Here is a 22500-nt window from a genome sequence, read left to right as displayed (position 1 = left end):
GCAACTTAAAATGATACCTTGCTTGAAGCCTTTCTCGATGTCGCTGTCGTCCCAACGGCTGTTTTCAAGCACAAAATCCAAATAACTCTTGTTGTTCATACCGATGTCAAATTTCATTCCTAAGGACAGTGCTTCTTGCTGCGTTGATCTCAGAGTGTGGGAATATAGATTGTTGATAAGGTCCGTTCTCCCTACATATTTTCATTTACTGTCTGTGCAGAGAGATATGAGCTTTGATCTGTGAGATTCCTTTTGAATTAGGTCTTCGTTCTTCAGTTTACTAGGCTGTGTGGTAGGTGAATATGAGATGAAGAAGCTTTAATCTCTGCTATCACATATGTGAGATCTTCGCACCCTTTCTCCAAATACATACTAGCTGTGTCACTAAAATGGTGTTCGTCACACCAACAGATGAAGTCGAGTGGGGGACCAACCTGACACTTTGCCAGGTTCCTTCATTTGCCATATATATTGACCAACTTGACTTCAAACTATGTTCCTCTGAAGAAGCCACTCAGGCGAAACTAGTCAGATTAAAAGTATTTCCCTCAGCCCGTGTTCCCTTTACCTACTATTGTTAATATTATTATTATTATTATTATCATTATTATTATTATTATTACTATTATTATTATTATTATTATTATTATTATTATTATTATTATTATTATTATTATTATTATTATTATTATTATTATTATTATTATTATTATTATTATTATTATTATTATTATTATTATTATTATTATTATTATTATTATTATTATTATTATTATTATTATTATTATTATTATTATTATTATTATTATTATTATTATTATTATTATTATTATTATTATTATTATGTATCCTCAACCAGTGTTGAGTGAATACATAACACAGAACTTAAGGCGGGAACACCAAACTCAATGCAACATCTTTTTCGTTTATTAAATAAGTTCACTTCTTCACAATTTCTTCTATATTTTACACAATGTCAATCACTTCTTCAAATATGGGTAAATATTTGATAACTTAAACACTATCATTTTGTTTGTGTCTATCTGTCAAGATATTAGTTCCAAGCTATCTGAATATCACTCTGTTTCTATACCACAGTGCACTATTTTAATGTCTCTGTACGTATCATCGGACCGACCGCTCCTGGTCTGGAGCATCGACTTTTTGTTCGTCGGAAGTCCTGACACAGCAAAATAGGAGGTGCTGGTAAATGTTTTAACAAGATTTTTTAATAGGAATGTTTGGTTTCCCGCAAATAAACTATCATGTTCTTAATTACTAGCTATGTGTTATTTACAGTATATAATATTTCCAGGGGGGAAGGGTTCATTATCATTTGGTTGTCGTGTGTTTTGTGAGTTAGAGGTTGACTGCACTTATGAGTATGTTCGTGTGTGTGTGTGTTGGTTGCTTCTGGTGGTGCTGGTCCCACGGGCACGAAGTGCTGAGTTGGCAACCGCCCAGTCAGCAAGATTGGGAGGATGCGCTTGGTGGTGGACCAGTGAGTGAGTGAGGGAGTGAGTGGGGTAGGTAAGTGTGTGAGTGATATTACTCATCATGTATATGGTGGCGTATACAATTATTATTATTATTATTATTATTATTATTATTATTATTATTATTATTATTATTATTATTATTATTATTATTATTATTATTATTATTATTATCATTATTTTATTTTATTATTATTATTATTATTATTATTATTATTATTACTACTATTATCATTACTACTATTATCATTACTACTATTATTATTACTACTATTATTATTACTATTATTATTATTATTATTATTATTATTATTATTATTATTATTATTATTATTATTATTATTAATTATTATTAATTATTATTATCATTATTATTATTATTATTGTTTTTATTATTATTATTATCATCATCATCATTGTTATCAGTATCATTATTATCATTATTATCATTATCATCAATCATTATTATCATTATCATCATTAGTATCATTACCATCATTGCCATCATTATTATCATTATTATCATTATTATCATTATTATCATTATTATCATTATTATCATTATTATCATTATCATTATTATCATTATTATCATTATCATTATTATTATCATTATCATTATTATTATCATTATCATTATCATTATCATTATTATTATCATTATCATTATTATTTTTTTATTGTTATTATTATTTTATTATCATTATCATTATCATTATTATTATCATTATTATTATCATTATTATTATTATTATTATTATTATTATTATTATTATTATTATTATTGTTATTGTTATTATTATTATTATTATTATTATTATTGTTATTATTATTGTTGTTGTTGTTATTGTTATTATTATTAATAATAATTATTATTATTATTATTATTATTATTATTATTATTATTATTTTTATTATTATTATTATTATTATTATTATTATTATTATTATTATTATTATTATTATTATTATTATTATTATTATTATTATTATTATTATTATTATTATTATTATTATTATTATTATTATTGTTATTATTATTGTTATTATTATTATTATTATTATTATTATTATTATTATTATTATTATTATTATTATTATTATTATTATTATTATTATTATTATTATTATTATTATTATTATTATTATTATTATTATTATTATTATTATTATTATTATTATTATTATTATTATTATTATTATTATTATTATTATTATTATTATTATTATTATTATTATTACTGTTATTATTATCCATATCATTATCACCACTGTTATTTTTGTTGTCATTATTATTGTCATTATCATTATTATTATTATTCTCATCATGTCTTGAAAAGAAGCTGAAACATATCACCAAAATGTTCTAAAAATACAAGAGAAACTTGATTAATACGTAAAAAAAAATTTTACAAGATTGATTAAAGATATAAACTTTACGTCATCACTCTTGTCCAGTCTAATATATCAACCCGTATTTCTAAATGTCGCATTATCTAATGTTCCATCGATATTCATTGTAATTTATAAGAAAATATATACAAAACAATCAGTATGTGTCATGTCATATATTATGCATTGAATACGTGTGGTGTTTGCATAGAAGCAAATTCTGATTGTAATAAAAAATTATTATACATGTGGTTGTGTATTCCTATACACATGTACATGATTACATATTTTTGAGTATGTGTTATGTATCAATTATACTCCTATTGAGTACATGTGGTCGCGCGCACTTGTGTATGCATGTGTTTTGTGTGTGCGTATCATTTATTGACTAAATGTTCGTATATATACGTATAAACTTGGTTAGGTACTACCTTGCATGACTTAAGCGCGGTTTATATAATGTTTCGGCACCATACATAATGTCTGACGGGTTGGCATCGTCTAAAAGTGTGAGTTGGCAGAAGAGCATATTACTGTATGTATACCTCAGGGACCCGAGAGACTCTGACTAACCGAGGCACAAGCCTCGTACAAACTTGCGAGACTGTCCATAAGGTGCCCTGCCGCTCGCAGGAATAAACTCCATTGTCGAATGAACAACGAGAGTACGGTGGTTCATCAAAGCGGAGAAAAAAGATGCTGAGAAAACAGGAACTTGTTGCTGAAACACTTCTCGTGCGAACCGCGCTTTAGAGTTGTTGGTCGCCTTTTATCGTTGCTAAAAGCTAGAAGAGGTTCTGGATTCTGTGGGTTGGTTTCTTTACTCACTGAATTCAAGTGGCCACCTTTAAGTCCTTATTCTGTTTAACGGTAGAATGTTTCATTCTGTTTAATAGGACTTATGACCTATTATACATATCTAAAGCGCGGTTCACATGACCAATATTTCGGCACCAAGTTCCCGTTTTCTTGGCAGCCTTTTCCCTCTTTGCTCGTGTGAACCGCGGTCAACTCGAGCAAAGCGGGGAATAGCTACCGAAAAAATGGGAATTTGATGCCGAAACATTGCTCGTGTGAACCGCAGTTAACTCGAGCAAGGCGGGGAAAAGCTACTGAGAAAATGGGAATTTGGTGCCGAAACATTGCTCGTGTGAGCCGCTATTTTACTGACCCATTGATGCGATGTGGTTAATTAAATTATTTGTGATGTCGAACGTATGACATTTATATTTAAGTAAGAAAAATATCTTTGGTCTTAATTGATTAAGGAATCGAACGTACCCTACCATAAGAAAATAATAGTTTTTCCTGGTTTTCTAGCTTAGTGAATCTGGTTTACTAGCTTATCTATAAATCGTACCTGTTAGTTTCATAAGTATAACCAGTAAAATTAGTAAAAATCTGCTGATCAATGATGGAAATCCTTGGCAGGGATGGAAAAAAAAAAAAAAAAAAAAGTTTTAGAAGTACGCGCGCCTTCCTCCTACAATAACAATAACAAAATAGATTCCCTTCCAACATGAATTGGTTCTCTCCTCTAAAGCTATCGTTAGATATTTATATTTTTATTCATTTATTTTTCTCAGGTTTTATTCAGAGTTCTTTTTCTTTGACGGCTTTGTTCGGTACCTCGCGTTGCTTTCCCAAAGAAAAAACCTAAATAAAATGTTGACATCATATCGATTGCTGATCCTGGAATCAACCTCAAACTTAACTCAAACCTCAGATAAACTCACCTGCTACTTCAATATTCCCGGATATAATTCGACCACCCAGATTTACCATAATTCTCCCAGACTTTCCCCAAATTTACCAAGATTCATACTAAATTCTACATTCATCCCATAATTCTACTGACTTACCCAGTTTCTGCTCCTGGAAGGATTCATATCTGCCTTCCCAGAGTCACCTCAGCCTTCCCCAGATTTACCCTAAAGTCACAAGTATTATGCTCACCTTCAACTTCCCCATAGACAGACCAAACCTTTCTTCAGGATACTTCCTAAATATCCAAGATTCGATCCAGTTTCTCATATATTGTCATTAAACTCTTCATATTGAAACGTTGAAACCAGTAGTTTTCTCCAGACCCCTTAAAACTTATTTCAAACACATCTAAACTTATCTCCAGATTTCCTCCAGAGACCCACAACTACTCCTACAGACTCCTTGAATACCAGATATGTCCCGGTCTAATCCACACACTCCAACCCCAAAGAGACGAATTTCAGTATCACCTAGACATCGTCCAAAGGTTCTCCAAGAGCTCACGATTCCCCTTTGGTTTGTCCTTCAGGAACTCTACAACCCCCCAGCCCCCACCAACCCCAGCCCACCCCTCACACACAACTACACCGAGACTCCTCCTTCAGATTCCAACTAAAAGGTCTTTAGATTTGAACTCAACCTGACCTGAACTACATTAGACCTAAGCCAGAGTCCGCTTTACTCAGATTCGACCTTATTTGACTCAGACTTGCCCTGACCTAGGCTTAACTAGACCAAGATACGACTTAGCTCAGACTCAACATTTCCCATACTCGACTTGATCTAGACTTGACTTGATCTATACTCGTCCAGAACTGATCCTGACTTAACCTAATCTGACCCAAAATCAACCTGACTAGAAATAATAATGATAATAATAATAATAATAATAATAATAATAATAATAATAATAATAATAATAATAATAATAATAATATAATAATAATAATAATAATAATAATGATAATAATAATAATAATAATAATAATAATAATAATAATAATAATAATAATAATAATAATAATAATAATAATAATAATAATAATAATAATAATAATAATAATAATAATAATAATAATAATAATAATAATGATAATAATAATAATAATGATAATAGTAATAATAATGAAATAAAATAAGGCCGGACCAGAGTCAGTCAGACATAGATTTCATCCAAACTTGACATAATCCATACCCGACCAGGCTCATAACCCATATGATCCTCCTAATCAGTCCCAGACTTGATCTATCTCCAGGTTCTACTGCCAGGATTCGACTTGACCCAGTGTCGACCTGAACTCTGATTCTACCCGATCTAACCCAGAATCGACAATACCAAGAATTGACCTTACCCAGAAATGACCTAACCTAGACCCAACCTGATTCAGACTCGATCAGACTCACACGTAACCTTGATGCGACCTACATTAAACGAAAATGGGCTATTATTTTACTTGTTTCTAACTCAGAATTACCCAGGCTGAGCGTGAATTGATCTTGAATCAGTTTAATTTGATCCAGATCTAGATTTGACCTACTGTACACTCGATTTGACAAAATTTCAGCTGGCCTAGACTCGACCTAACTTGATCTGACCCAGAACTGACCTGACCTACTCTTGACCTGACCTGATCTCGAATTAGCCTAATCTAATCCAACTTCGACCCGAGCCAGATTTTATTTTATCCAAAATCGACCTTACCCAGACTTGATCTGACAAGGACTTGTCCTGGCCTTGATTCTGATTCAATTTGATCTGATCTAGACCCGACGCAACTCAGACTCGACTTGACCCATTTTCCAGCTGGCAGTCTTTACCTGACCTGACCTAGACTCGACCTGTATATGATATGACTCAAAATATATTATACCTAGAATAGACCTGAACCAATATCATCATTACCATCAATTGGGGGCATATGCCAGAGAGTGCATTGTTTCCCTCACATCCCAGCCCCAGTTTCCACGGCCTCTCCGAGCAGGCTTGATAAACATGCCACAGGCATGAATTCTGTGGCCAGCCCCTTCGTCTCCTCCATCGAGGGTTGTCTCTTGTGGAGACAACCCTGTGAGTGGAATCAACATCAAGGAAACGTGCCACATATTCATATAGCTGGAGTTGACGGTCACAAATTACGCTAGTAGCTGGCCTAGATTTAGTCTCACAGTACAGGCTTCAGTTTGATACGAAGTCATTCCAGCGATACCCCATGATTCTCCGAAGGCACTTAGTACCAAAGACATAGAAACACCTCTTCAAGTAATCATGCAATTTCCATGTCTCACAACTGCACTACAAGACCGGGGGCACAAGTTTGACTTGAAATTTTGAATCTTAGTCCTACTGTTTAAGTTTCGACAACGCCATATACTCTAATGACATCATGGGCCGTGCCAATCCTTTGAACTATTTTGGCGAGGACGCACCTTTGCCTCAACCCTGAGTTAACAGGAGAGAAGCTAGACATGTCTCTTCCATCCTTTACATACAATCTCTGCCCTAGGGTAGAAGCCAGGTGTAAAGTCAATAGTCCTCGCAGGAGTTCCATGGATCCGCAGAATATCCCAGAGCACTCCACAACGCACGCAGTCAAACACCTTCTTGAGATCAACATAAGCTGCAAAAAAGAAAATAAATAAATAAATAAAACTCACATCGGTGCTCCACAAGAATACGTAGAGCTAGGATCCAATCAGTTGTTGACTTTGCTGGAGCTCACACAGAATTCTCAGGCCTCTGAAAGTTTAATAGATGTGAATGAACCCGTGTCGGCAAAAGATGGGCAAGCACCTTACCTGGCATAATGGCAAGTGTAATACTGCGTAGTTGTTGCACTTCTGCTGGTCCCATTCTCACTTCCAAAGAAGCCCGACCAGACCTTTTTTTCCAGTCAGAGGGAATGGTTCTGGACTACCAGACAGCAGACAATACCGCATGCAACCCGCTGATCATGGTCTTACCTCCAGCTTTCAGCAACTCCGCACTTATGTTGCTGATGCCAGATGCCTTTTCACCCTTCAACTTACTCAAAGACTCTTTGACCTCTGTCAGAGAGAATAGAGATACGTCTATAGGCGGATCAGCAACCGCCACCTGAACACTATCGTAAAGAAGCTGTCCGCGTGGAGGGTCACCTATGAGGAACTACTCAAAGTACTCGGGCTGTACTCCTCTGGGTCACAAATATAGAGCAGAGTTTCTTCAGGGTTCGGTAAACAAGCCTAAGGTAGTTTGCATTAAAATCGATCTCAATATCCTCAGTGATTCGTCGGATGTACCTCTCCTTATCCATCTTCATGAGAGCTCTAGTCAGCCGTTTCTGAATCCTGTATTGATTCAGGTCACGGCCATTCTGACAGCATGGCCCAACCCCAGTGTCTCCTATGACGTTACACCAATCCTCGACCTTGGACGTACTCCAACGCATTCCTCGGCAGCTTTTAGAGATTCATGTTTAAAAGTGTCCCGCAGTTCTTCAGGGTCTTAAAAAGTGCCAAGTACTTCAAGCTGATGAGAGACTGATACCGCATACTCCTGGTCACACGCATCATTCCTGAGTTTATCCCGCTGAAACACAACTGTATTATATCTCGGAAGTCTCCTTGGTCGTGTGATATCAATCTGACAGAATATCGATATCACAAAGTGAACGACCTGGCCCAGACCCAGACCCAACCTGACTCAAATCACCCTTACCTAAAATCGACCCAACCTAGAAATGACTCGACCCAGTTTTAACCTGACCCATAATTGACCTTTAGAATTGACCAGACTCACATGTGACCTAAATCTGATCTGACTCAAATACGATCCACTCTATACCCAACCTGGCCCAGACTCGACATGACTTGATCCAGACTCAGACTTGTCCTGATCTATAGATTCGATCTGTCCTAGAATCGGCTTGAACTTACACTAGGCCTGGCCTGATATGAATCAGCCTGATCTGGAACTTGAATCATTCCAGAATCAATGTTATCTAGAATCTACCTGACCCAGAATTGACCTAATCCAGAATTGACCTGACATAGTCTCAACCTGACTCAAAATCTACCTTTTCCAGTCTCGACCAAACCCAGACGTAACCCAGATTTGGTCGAGCCTAAATTCAACCTGGCCAAGAATCGACCAGGCCAAGACTTGACTAGACCCAGACTTGAATCAAGCCAGATCTAACATGACAAAGGTTCGACCTAACCCTGGATTGACTTTACCCAAAACCGACCTTAACCAGGATCAACCTAACCCAGAATTGAATTGACCCAGCCTCAACCTGAATCAAAATTTACCTGTTCCGTATTCGACCATACCCTGACATCATCATTAATTGGGAGCATAAACCAGGGACCACATTGTTTCACACACGCGCCGTCACCAATCCCCACGGTCTCTCCGAGCAACCCCCCATGTAACTGCCCTTCTTACCCCAAACATCTATTGACAGGTTTGATCAACTTGCCACAGCCATTAATTCTGTTACCCTTCGTCTCCTCCATCGAGGGTTGTTTCTTGTTAAGACCAGATGCAGACGTGACCAAAAATTCGGTCTAACCAACTCACTCACACCAGAAAGTGACCTGACCTACACCCGACCTGCACCAGATTCCACTAGACACAACCTTGACTCAGGCCTGGCTCAAAATACCCTAGACTCGACCAGACTCAGATTTGAACCAAAATCAATCTTACCAAAACTCAAGTTGACTAGGAATCGACATGGCGTATACCCGACCTGATCCAGGGTCTATTAGATCCAGACTTAATTAGACCCAGATTCGAGTAGACTCAAGCCAGACCTATGTGACCAAGAGTCGACTTTATCCAGAATAGATATGATTCAGTATTAATCTGACTCAGACTCAACCCAATTCAAAATTGACCTCCCCAGATTCGACCACACCCAGACGTGACCTAAATTCGATCTGACTCAAAATTAACCTTACCAAAAATCAACATGGTTCAGCACCGACCTAGCACAAACTCGATTAGACCCATGCTTGACCTAAGCCAATGTTAATGTGACCCAGGCTGGACGTAACCTTGAGTCAACCTAGCCCAGAATGAACCTGACCTAGAATCACCCTGACCCAGAATGAACCTGACACAGAATTAACCCGACATAGTACCAACCTGACTCAAGATCGACCTGCCTTAGACTCAATCAGGCCAAGACGTGATCCAAAAATTAATCTAGTCCAAAACCAACTTTACCAGGAATTGACCTGACATATAAACGATCTGATCCACACCCAACCTGGCCCAGGTTCGATTATACTTGGACATAACCCGAGCAAAACTTAACTCAGATTCGACCTAGTCCAGAACTGTTTTGAGGCAGAATAGACCTAACACAGGATTTACATGACTCGGAATCGATCTGACCTAGGATAAAAAATAACTAGGATAGACTTGAGCTAGAATCAAACTGACACAGAAATAATCTACCACAAAATTGTATTGACCCAGCTTAATGCAGAATCAATATGCGCCAGATTCGGACAGACCCAAACGTAACCCAGATTTCATCTGACCTAAATTCAACTTCACTTTGAGTCGACCTTGCCTGCGCCTGACTTGGCCTGTGCTCGACTCGACCCAGATAAAACCCTATCTAGATTTAACGAGACTCAGAGTCGACCTCACATACAATCAACCTTGCCTATGATCAATTTTTCGCCGGTGACACGACCTGTGTCATATTCTATCAGGCCTATACGTGACCTAAACTTGATCTGAACCAAATTCAACACCGATAGAACCCGACTTTTGGAACACCTGATTTGGGTGAGATTTGACTAGAGCCAAATGACTTAAGCCAGACTTAGTATAACCCAGAGTCGACCTGACAGAGTCAACCTTATCCAGGATTAATATGAACCAGAATAGAACTGAACCAAAATCGTCCTAACAGAAATTTTATCTGCTCCAAAACTAATCTTACCTAAAAATCACTTCACCTGAAAATTGGCCTGCTCTAGACTCAACTTAAAGCAGAATAAACCTGCCCTAGATTCGAACAGGTCCATGTGTGACTCAAACTTGAGTAGACCAAGATTTCACCTGACACAGAATAGACCTGATCCAGATTCGAATTGACTTATAATTAGTATGACCCAGAATCGACCTAACTTAGAAACGACCTCATCCAGACTCATACTGGCCCAGAATCGAACTGACTAAGAGTCGACGCAACCCAGATTCGTCCTGATCCAGATACAGCCGGTCCAGAGTCGACCTAATTTCGACCCGGCTGAGATTCAAACTGACCCAAAGTCAACCTATCCCACACGCGACCTGAGCCCTCCCGGATTCGCCCTGACCCATTTTCGACCAGGCCCAAAATCAAGCTGACCTAAAACCAACATGGCCCACACCCGATCTGGCTCTGAATCAAACCAACCCAAACTCAGCCTGACCTAGATTTGAACTGACCCCGACTCGACCCGAGTCAACCAGAGGCAGACTCGAACTAACTCAAACTCAACTCAGGCACAGACACTGAATTTCTACTGTTTTTCTCTTTAACAAGTGGACTGTCTTGATGCCGTTTCTGAATTACGATTAACACATAAAAGATAAAGTCGCTGGTAAGCTGCAATCCATAACAACAACAATAACAACTAAAAAGTAACATACTGACCGCCAGGTAACACTCGCTGTTTGATACAACTCCCTTTATCACAACTCATTTTATGGCTTGTATTCTGGCCAAAGACAAGCTATTTAACTCAGATCAAGGGGCGGATTCTGGCCTAAAGAATGGGGGGGCTTGATTTCTCACGACTTGCTGAAGGTCGTCCCCGACCATCTATAAGCAGACTGGGGACGTCATAAAGCTGGAAAGGATAATACAAAACCTTCCGAGTTAATGAAAATCTTCCGTGTTAACGAAAGACCTTCCTAATCAACGAAAATCCTTCCGAATTAGTGGAACTTTTAATCCGAATTGATGAAAATCCCTCAGCCTTGAAGAAGAAGAAGAAGAAGAAGAAGAAGAAGAAGAAGAAGAAGAAGAAGAAGAAGAAGAAGAAGAAGAAGAAGCAGAAGAAGAAGAAGAAGAAAAAGAAGAAGAAGAAGAGGAGGAAATTAACTCCGATCCAACCCGAGTTAACGAAAATACTTGTGAGTAGACGCAACGCGACTGATCTTGACCACGAGGGGAAGTTTTCTGAGAAGTTGAGTTATATCTAATTGATTAATTATTCATGGAACCTGAATTATATCTATTCTATCAGTTGATAGGAGTTGCAGTCCCGTGTTAAGACGTTGCATCATGGATGTTCTCGCCAGCAAATTTATTGTATATATATATATATATATATATATATATATATATATATGTACACATATACATATATATATATATGTATATATACACATATATATATATATATATATATATATATATATATATATATATATATATATATATATACATATATGTATGTATGTATATATATTACAGGTGAAAAATGTAATCACACATTTGTCAATAACGTAGAAACCACTGTTGGAGTAGAAAAGACTGGAAACGGGGAATCTATATATTTCGATTGCAAACTGCAATCCTCTTCAGTAGATACAAATAAGAGAGAGGGCGTACTGTTTAAGTAGCACCCTTAACAAAAGAAAGGGGAACATGGGAAGATATCTCTACCCACTTCTCACTCCGTATGTGAGGTCAGGAGGCAAATGAGCTTTCACTAGGTTGGAGATGAAGAGTCCGGACATTATGTCCGGGGACCATTGCCCCTTTGAAATATTCATGTTGGGCTGAAATTCAATGATCGTAGATTCTACCATTTTTCTCCTGAACTCACATCTGGATTTATAAATAAGCTCAGCTCTGTCCCAATCTAAACAATATTTAAATTGCTTAACATGTTGGAACACAGCTGAGCTATCTTGTGCATATTTAATGGAACGTTTATGTTCAATCATCCTGGTATTCAAATCCCTTCCAGTCTGTCCGATGTAAACTAAGTCACAACCTTTACACGGAATCGAATAAACCCCTTGGCTCTGTTCTTCTTTTAACCTTTGATGGACATTTATCACCTTTTTATTAATGGTGTTAGGGTAATAATTAATCAAATTTAATTTGTCTTTGGGAAGAAACTTGGTCGAGGGAATGAATGATTCAGAAAAGGGAACGATTAAAGAGCTCTTACCCAATGAAAAATTAGAGGAAGTGGGGGTGGTGTTGAAAAAATTGGATCTCGCTCGGCTGAGGGCTTTGACCAAGAACCAATCCGGGTAAGCTAAATTACTAAGTTGAGATTTTATAATGTTAAATTCTCCTTCAAGAAACTGAGGGCTGCAAATTCTAAGAACTCGAAGGAATAATCCTGAAGCGACGCTACTTTTTACTTTGTCTGGGTGACTGCTGAAAAAATGAAGATAACTACCAGAATGGGTTTCTTTTCTATAGACGGTAAAAGCAAGCTTGTCTCCGTCACGAACAATAAGAACATCTAAAAAGGGTAGCTTACCTTGTTCTTCCCATTCAACTTTAAACTTAATGTTGGAGGCTAAGGAATTTAAATTAGCAAAGAAGTTATCGAATGAGCCCCAATTTTCATCCCAAAGAGTGAAAATGTCATCTACGTATCTATATATATTGAGACATTCTGACAGGTTGACGTAAGCGGAGTAGGAAACACAGGAGTCGTCTTGAGTTTATTCCTGACTAGTTTCGCAGGTATGTAGACCTGCGAAACTAGTCAGGAATAAACTCAAGACTAAGACCCTGTGTTTCCTACTCCGCTTACGTCATATATATATATATATATATATATATACATACATATATGTACATATATATATATATATATATATATATATATGTGTGTGTGTGTGTGTGTGTATATATATATACATATATATATATATATATATATATATATATATATATGTATATATATATATATACATGCTAATAAGAACACGGGCGCGTGTGTTTACTTGTGCAAAGTAGACCAACTTGGAAAAAGGAACTAACGAAGCAGAGCGTTTTCGTATATTACATATTCAGTGCAAAAAGTACATAGTCATAGAAATGCAGGGATTATATATAAATAAAAAAGGAACAAGGACAGTTTGAATAAGGGTAGCGGACAATTACCCACTGGAAGGCGGTAGGTCAATGTCAATACACTAATGATGGTGGGGCGACCTTAGGTAACAGTCGCAAGGGACAATGCGTTCACTAATGATGGTAGGGCGACATTAGGTCACAGTCGCAGGGTTACATTTTACCTGATATTACTTTACTTATTTCTTGACAGATAAAATTATCAAGTTTATATAAGCCCTTGTGTAGGTTGGTATTTTGATCACTGGTGGTATGGATCAAACTACACTCTATTAAGTTTCTTGCTATTATGATGTTAGTATAATAGATAGCCTGGGCATTACTCCAATCAACTGGATGATTATTTAACTCAATATGTTTGAATATTCCACTAGAATTATCACCATCCCTAACATTTTTCTTGTGTTGTTAATTTCTAATGTTTAAGGGTTTGGCAGTTTGACCTATGTAAAACTGATTACACATTTTGCAAGGAATTTTATAAATGCATCTTTTTTTAATTTCAATACTATTGTTGATGAGCCTATGTTTTACTGTGCTATCATTTTTAAAAACTACCTTTACGTTAAATATTTTTAATAATTCTGTGACACTTAACAAATTTTCTTGAAATGGCAAAATTAAAACATTATGATAACCAAAATGTAATTTAGGCTGAGGAGTTAAATATTATTTCATTGCAAAATTGTAAGCAATATTAAGGAATTCCTTAGGGCATTTTAATTCTAGTCCAATGTTAAAAGCATTTCTGATTTATCATCAATAAATTCAGGATTATTGTTATTGTTTATAATTATTATTATTATTATTATTATTATTATTATTATTATTATTATTATTATTATTATTATTATTATTATTATTATTATTATTATTATTATTATTATTATTATTATTATTATTATTATTATTATTATTATTATTATTATTATTATTATTACTATTACTTTTATTACTATTATTATTATTATTATTATTATTATTATCATTATTATTATTATTATTATTATTATTATTATTATTATTATTATTATTATTATTATTATTATTATTATTATTATTATTATTATTATTATTATTATTATTATTATTATTATTATTATTATTATTATTATTATTATTATTATTATTATTATTATTATTATTATTATTGTTATCATTATTATTATTATTACTATTATTATATGCAAGGGGGGACGGAGAGGGGGGGGTCACCGATTAAATGAAGCGGCCTTGCTGTGGATGTGCTGTGTCTTGCGACACTGCTTCTGACCCAGGGCGGTGAGCAGGGTGCAGGGATGACCCGCCATCCAGGAGGTGCTCAGATGAGAGGGAGGGTGGGAGGGGTGTGGAGTGTATTTAGGGATGAAATGGGTGGGAGTGTTTTTATGCCTTTCCCTTTTTGGCTACCTCCCTTGGAAGGGGGAAAAAGCCTTGGTATATGTATATGTATATGTATGTATGTATGTTGTTGTTATTATTATTATTATTATTATTATTATTATTATTATTATTATTATTATTATTATTATTGTTATTATTATTATTATTATTATTATTATTATTATTATTATTATTATTATTATTATTATTATTATTACTATTATTATTATTATTATTATTATTATTATTATTATTATTATTATTATTATTATTATTATTATTATTATTATTATTATTATTATTATTATTATTATTATTATTATTATTATCATTATTACTATTATTATTATTATTATTATTATTATTAATATTATTGTTATTATTATTATTATTATTATTATTATTATTATTATTATTATTATTATTATTATTATTATTATTATTATTATTATTATTATTATTATTATTATTATTATTATTATTATTATTATTATTATTATTATTATAATTATTATTATTATTATCATTATTATTATTATTATTATTATTATTATTATTATCATTATCATTATTATTAGTATTATTATTATTATTATTATTATTATTATTATTATTATTATTATTATTATTATTATTATTATTATTATTATTATTATTATTATTATTATTATTATTATTATTATTATTATTATTATTATCATTATTATCATTATTATTATTACTATTATTATTATTATTATTATTGTTATTATTATTATTATTATTATTATTATTATTATTATTATTATTATTATTATTATTATTATTATTATTATTATTATTATTATTATTATTATTATTATTATTATTATCATTATTATTATTATTATTTTTTTTTTTTTTTTATAGAAAATTTCTTTCATATCCATCTTTTGACAATTCAAGATATTAGAATAGTCATCTATGTTCTGAAGAATTTGAGAGTTTAAAAGGGTAACACTAAGTGAAGGAGCATCAATATTCTCCATATTATGATTTACACACATTTTTTCCGTTGTTAAGGGAGCCTTTCTCTAGTTACATATCAATGTAGGGCATAATTAGGTTAACATGAACTAGCTGAGTATCCATCCGCCGGTCTGGGGTACTAATATGTAATTATAGTCGAGATGTTTCTGAGTTGCTGCATAAGGACCTGTATATTTACTCTTTAAAGGATTTTACGAAATGGGAAGGGATAACAAAACTTTGTCTCCTGAAACAAAATTTCTGCATGTTTTCATTTCACCATACAGTTTCTTCATTTTACTCTAACTTGTCTGCAGGTTAGCTAAAGCTACTTTCCTTACTTCTGACAGTTTGGCTTTTAGATTTCTATGTACTGAGTTGCAGTTACTTTAAGGTGATGGGGGGATTCTTTGAACAATCCGTCCTTTAACACATTTAAAGGTCCTCGAATTTGTCTCCCATACTTGGGGACACTTACCCAAAGCAAAGCTTTCATCCCTGTCTCTTTTCGATTCCCTACACTATTTTTCTAACATGGTTTTGAACATTTGATGAAACCACTCTAGGTAACCTTGTGATTGAGGGTGTTAGCTGGATGACAATTTTAGAGTACTATCTAGTTCATTTAGAATTTGTCGAAACTAGTCACTACTGAAGTTGGTACCTCTATCGCATTGAATTTCTTTGAGAATACCTACAGAAGTAAATAGGTGTAGCAGACATTTAATGATACTTTTAGCATCAATCTTCTTCAGAGGATAGGCTTTAAGATACTATGTCGAGGCACACATTATCGTGAACAGATAATGGTTCTCTTTCTTCCTTTTTGGGAAAGGACCAACACAATTAATTATAACTTTATAAAAATTATTTGACACTACTGGGATAGGTTTTAAAGGAGCAGGAGGTATTACCTGGTTAGGTTTTGTAATTATCTGACATGTATGACAGGAATTTGCAAATTGAGTTAATTAAGTCAGATTTCATGCGAGGCTAGAAATAATGGTGTTATACCTTTTTGTTTGTTTTATGAATCCCTAAGGGGCCAGCCAACCCATCTTGGACTAACTCCATGATTGGTTTTCTAATAGATTCTGGAACTACTATTTGGTGTATTTCAGACCAGGTATCTAATTTCAGTAATTCAGGGGGACAATACACTCTCATTAAGACACCTTCATGATGGTAGAAGCAGGGAACTTTTTGTATTTGAGATTTATTCACTGAGTTAAGTTTGCATTTTGACAAGGTGCTAACAGCTTCCTGGGTTTTAATGTATCTCGGAAGGTTAGAAATACATCAGACTCACCGAAGGTTTTAAGTGATCTGGTTACTGCACAAACAATGAAAATGTGGGTTTGTCACTCTTCTAAGTTCTTAGTAAGACTTTTGACGAGTTGAACGCCAACCACAGTCAAGTTAGGGACCACCAATCTACCAGCAAATAATTTCCTAAAATTAATTGAACTCCTTTCACAGGCAACTCTCTATTATTCCCACTTTAGCAAACCCAGATACTAGATCCCTTTTTAGGGAGATCTTTGCCAGTTTCACAGTAGGATAAACCGACATATCTTGGTTTTCTACCCCAGGCAAACTATGTTTATATAGGATAGTTTGAGCAACAGCTGTCAAGCAAAACTGTAATATCATATGGGTCAATGTTATCATTTAGAGGCACGGTTCCCTGAATTTAAACTCACTGAAAATATCTTCGCGAGAGTTTAAGTGAGTGAGACTAACCATGGGTTCTGAAGGGAGATATTTAGACTTGGGTTGAAGTGCAGTCTTTGTAGACTTTTTGCATTTTGAATCATTATAGTTTGCGATAGAATGACCTGTTCTTTTGCAAGAGGAACAGTATACTTCAATAATCTGTCTACCACCCGGAATCTCAAAGTAGCTAAAGGAAGACTGTACATTTTCGTCCATAGGTCTATCTCTGGCAGGATAAGGCTTCAGTAAAAGTGAGTAAGAATCAGCTAACGGGCCGTTTTTCATGAGATCAGTTCCTTCATGCTCTTCGATACACACCATAACGTTATGTGGTATCTTTCTTTCGAACTCATTGAGAACTATTAAGTTAACTAGTTTGTCATAGGTATCAGTCCCAGTACTTCCAAACCACTTTTCTACTTTCCTCAGTTTTTTGGTAGCAAATTCTATGTACGCCATTGTTGTGGGCTTATTATAAGATCTTTAACCATCTGGGGTTATAGAATAAATGTCTAGAATAGAAGACTTAACATATAATCAGTTATTTCATACAGATTGTTAAAAGTAGTGGCGGCCTTACCCGTGAGTTTGGACTAAATCAACCATGGACATTCCGTGGTTTGGACTAAATCAACCATGGACATTCCGTGATTTGGACTAAATCAACCATGGACATTCCTAACGGAGCCAGTCTAAATGTTCAGCAGTTTTTTCAAACGTTCTGAAGTAACCGTTAGGATCAGCTTCATTGAATTCTGGAACAAGAGGTATATTCTTTGTTAGGTCAAATTTGACTGTCTTAGCTTTTTCTTCTTCAATTTGTTTTAATCCTAGTTTGTTTTTGTTTTTTGTTTTTCTTGTAACCTATGTCCAACATTTTTGTTTCTAAAAGTCTGTCCTGCTTTCTTTCTATTTTGTCCTGTTCTAACCTTTTTTTTTATTCTAAAAGTCTTTCCTATTCTCTTCCTATTTTGTCTTGTTCTAACTTTCTTACTCTAAAAATATTTCTTGTTCTTTCTTATTTCTACTCTAGCTTCATTTTCTCTAACTCTAACCTTTCTGGTGACCACTCACCAGGTGTCACTTGTACGTTAGGAACTGTGAAATTACTAGCCTCTCTGTCTATCTCTTCTACCTCACCATCTGGCTCATCGTCTCTCAATTCTAATTCGTCGTTTGTTGATTTCACTAAAGAGGAATCCATAGGTCGTCAATAGCTTGGTCAAGGAGGATTTGTTGTTTCACTAGCTCTTTAATTACTATGTTCTCTTGTTATCCCCAAGTTTCAAAAGATGTGTCAATGAACTTATAGTCGTCTTTCTTGACTTTCTTATCCTTTAGTGCTTCAAGGGAGTGATTTTTACAAATTACCTTACGTCAAATGAGACCATGTTCTGTATGCTTCAACAGAGACAGTTACCACTTGCCGACATGCGCGTATGTAAATGGCGACTGAAACTATCAGTTTGGACCAACTAGCCTTATTTACGTCAACAAGGTGGACTAGAAAAGGGGTAACTTTGAAACCTGTATTTCTGGCGTGAAGTAATTCTTTGATCAGGCAATGGACACCAGGAATTCCTAGTCTGACATCCTAGTGTAAAGATATTCGTATGAGTGAATCTGATTGCAGACGGAAGCGAAACAGAATCTGCCACATTATGTTTCATTTGGCCCGACTAAAATAATTACAATATGAAAGAAATAATCCCGGAAATGCAAGTTATTTGAGCAACAAGAGGCAAGTACGTTATGATTAATTATGAGGACCGGATGAAGCCCCAGACTTACATAGGGTTCTTTGGTTTAACTTTAGAATTTATGGATTCTCTTTTAACACTATTGGGAATTGTTAAAAGAAATTATGAGAGCAAGGCGTTGCATTTTGTCTCAGAAAGAGTATGATATGACTAACGGCAATGAACTATCCAGACGAACACTAATGTACTGGATATATTCTGATCAAACGTACTCGAAAACTTGACTCTTGGAGCTGTCTGCTAAGCTTATTAACGAAAAGAAATGCCGAGTTCTAATCCTTAAGATGGCCAGTACGAACCTTTATCAATGAAATACTTACTGTAGATATGAGTACGTGTCAAAATGTAGTAAACAATTTTAACTCAGGGGTTAATTGTATCATTGGTAAACAAATGTGTCACCCTTTACGCTACCTATGTGTGAAGTATACAAATACCAACATACTAAGGACTGTTAAATGAAATACATAGATCCTGGACACGGGCCCCGCTGGTCATGGTTTGGAAGGCTTATGCTTACAAAGCATCATAAGATCGATCTAACAAAGAATATAACGGTCCAGAGACTCTTAAATTGATACGAATCATAAAGAGACTTTAGGGCTCAGGTCAGGCCCAGATGTGATAGAATACGAGCAGGTTACTAGGTAGTTTAGTGACAAGAAGGAAGTTACAAACATACGAGCGTTTAGAACTAATTACAAGATTAGTTTTAATTTTAAACAGAGAAAACAAGGTACACAAAATAAACAAAGGGAAATTTCGTAGCAAGTTGACATGACATATTATACAAAATATAATATGCACAATACAATAAGAAATAATAATAAGAAGAAAATCAAAGTCCTCATAAAACTAATAAACAGAGTATTTGTTATGGGCAATATCACAACTATCAGAGTGGAGAATTTAGCTCAATCCTGCCAGAGGCCTTACTAGGACTAGGTCGATCGCTTCAGGGCGAATAGGAATTCGTGCAATTCCTTCTTCTTCTTCTTCTTCTTCTTCTTCTTCTTCTTCTTCTTCTTCTTCTTCTTCTTCTTCTTCTTCTTCTTCTTCTTCTTCTTCTTCTTCTTCTTCTTCTTCTTCTTCTTCTTCTTCTTCTTCTTCTTCTTCTTCTTCTTCTTCTTCTTCTTCTTCTTCTTCTTCTTCTTCTTCTTCTTCGTCGTCTTCTTCTTCTTCTTCTTCTTCTTCTTTCTTCTTCTTCTTCTCCTTCTCCTTCTTCTTCTTCTTCTTCTTCTTCTTCTTCTTCTTCTTCTTCTTCTTCTTCTTCTTCTCTCTTCTTCTTCTTCTTTCTTCTTCTTCTTCTTTTTCTTCTTCTTCATGCTGTGCTAGGCTCCTATGCCAACTGCACTATATCACACCTCCCCCCCCCCCCATCGTTCTCGCAGAGGTGATGCTGGGGGCCAGGGCATCCGAGAGCCGGGGGGGTGGGGTTGTCGCGCGCGAGGGCCGCGGGTCCACCGGCGAGGGAAATGGCGCGACGGTGGCGGCGTCGCCAGGGATCGGGGCCACAGGACGGAGATGTCGTCGATTGCGCCACCAGATTCTTTCGCTCGGGAGGCAAATTTCGTAGTCCCTAGACCTGCCGTGCCCCATGACCACGCCGACCTTCTCCCACCGGAGGGACGTCCGGTCCTGAATCCGCACGAGTTGGCCGATGCCCAGGGCGGGGGTGGGGGGGAGGCGTTTTCGTCGTTCCACCGGAGAGTCTGGGTGGCCAGAGCCGCGGCCCTGCGATCGCATTCTTCTGAGCAAGATTGCCATTCAGGAGAGAAGGACTCCGGGTGGGCCGGGATGCATGTGCGGAGGGGGGCGTCCGTATAGGATCTGGGCAGGTGAGCGGCCGGCCTGGGACGGGGTTTTCCGTAATTTAAGGAGACCGCGGTCGAACTCCTCGCAGTCGATGTTGCCGGTGGGCGCGGTCTTAAGGATGATGTGCTTAGCTGCCTTGACCGCGGCTTCGGCCTGTCCATTAGACTGGGGTAGTTCGGGGAGGTGACAAAATGGTGGACGCCCCAGCGTTCCGTCAAGCGGTTGAACTCATGGCTGGTAAAGGGGGGGCCACCATCGGTGCGAAGGCGGAGGGGGACGCCGATCTCCCGGAAGTTGCAACAGAACTTCAGGATATATCTGGTAGCAGCCGTGTCCTGGCCGTAGGGCACGATGACGGGCCAACCTAAGAGCCTGTCCGCTATAACTAGGAATGACTTTCATGCGACGTGAAAGAAGTCGGCTGACACGGACTCGAAGGGCCGGGTGGGGTGGTCGTCGCACAGCAGGGGTTTTCGCTGCTGGCTGGGGCACAGCACCTGGCAAGTCTCGCAGGCCTCCACCGTACTCATGATGTCGGAGTCAATGCTGGGACAGAGGACGGTTTGTTGAGTCCGGCGCTTGGTGGCTTCCACGCCGCAGTGGCTGTCGTGGAGGTGGGCCAGAGTGCGCTTCCGTAGAACGGTGGGGACCACGATACGCTGGCCGTAGAGCACCAGATCCCCGTCAGCAGAGAGGGTGTCCCGGAGCCTCCAGTACGGAAGGACGGAGCTGGAGAGGGCAAGACGGTTGGACGGGAACCCGGAAGACACGCAGGTAAACAGGTGGACGTAGGCGGGGTCCACCCGTGCCGCGGCCCGAAGTTCCTTGAGTGTCCTGTTGGTGTCGGGCGACGGGCCGTCCCCGCGAGCGCCGGCGTTACCAACGACAACGCTCCTGACAAGCGCGGCGTCCTTCTCGCAGTCGGTCTCGTCCTCCGGCGTAGGGCGGGAGACCGGAGCTCGTGAGAGGGTATGCAGATGAGAGCCTCTCCTTGAGCCGCTGTAGGGGGGGGGTGTTCTCGATGGCGTCGAGGGTGTATGTGTTGAGGATGGAGATGAGCGGATGATGGTCCATCAGGAACACAAACAA

This window comes from Oratosquilla oratoria, chromosome 27, assembly GCF_046742065.1.
Source record: "Oratosquilla oratoria isolate Oo_2021 chromosome 27, ASM4674206v1, whole genome shotgun sequence".
Classification (NCBI taxonomy): Eukaryota; Metazoa; Arthropoda; class Malacostraca; order Stomatopoda; family Squillidae; genus Oratosquilla; species Oratosquilla oratoria.
Note: the sequence above shows the minus strand (reverse complement) of the source record.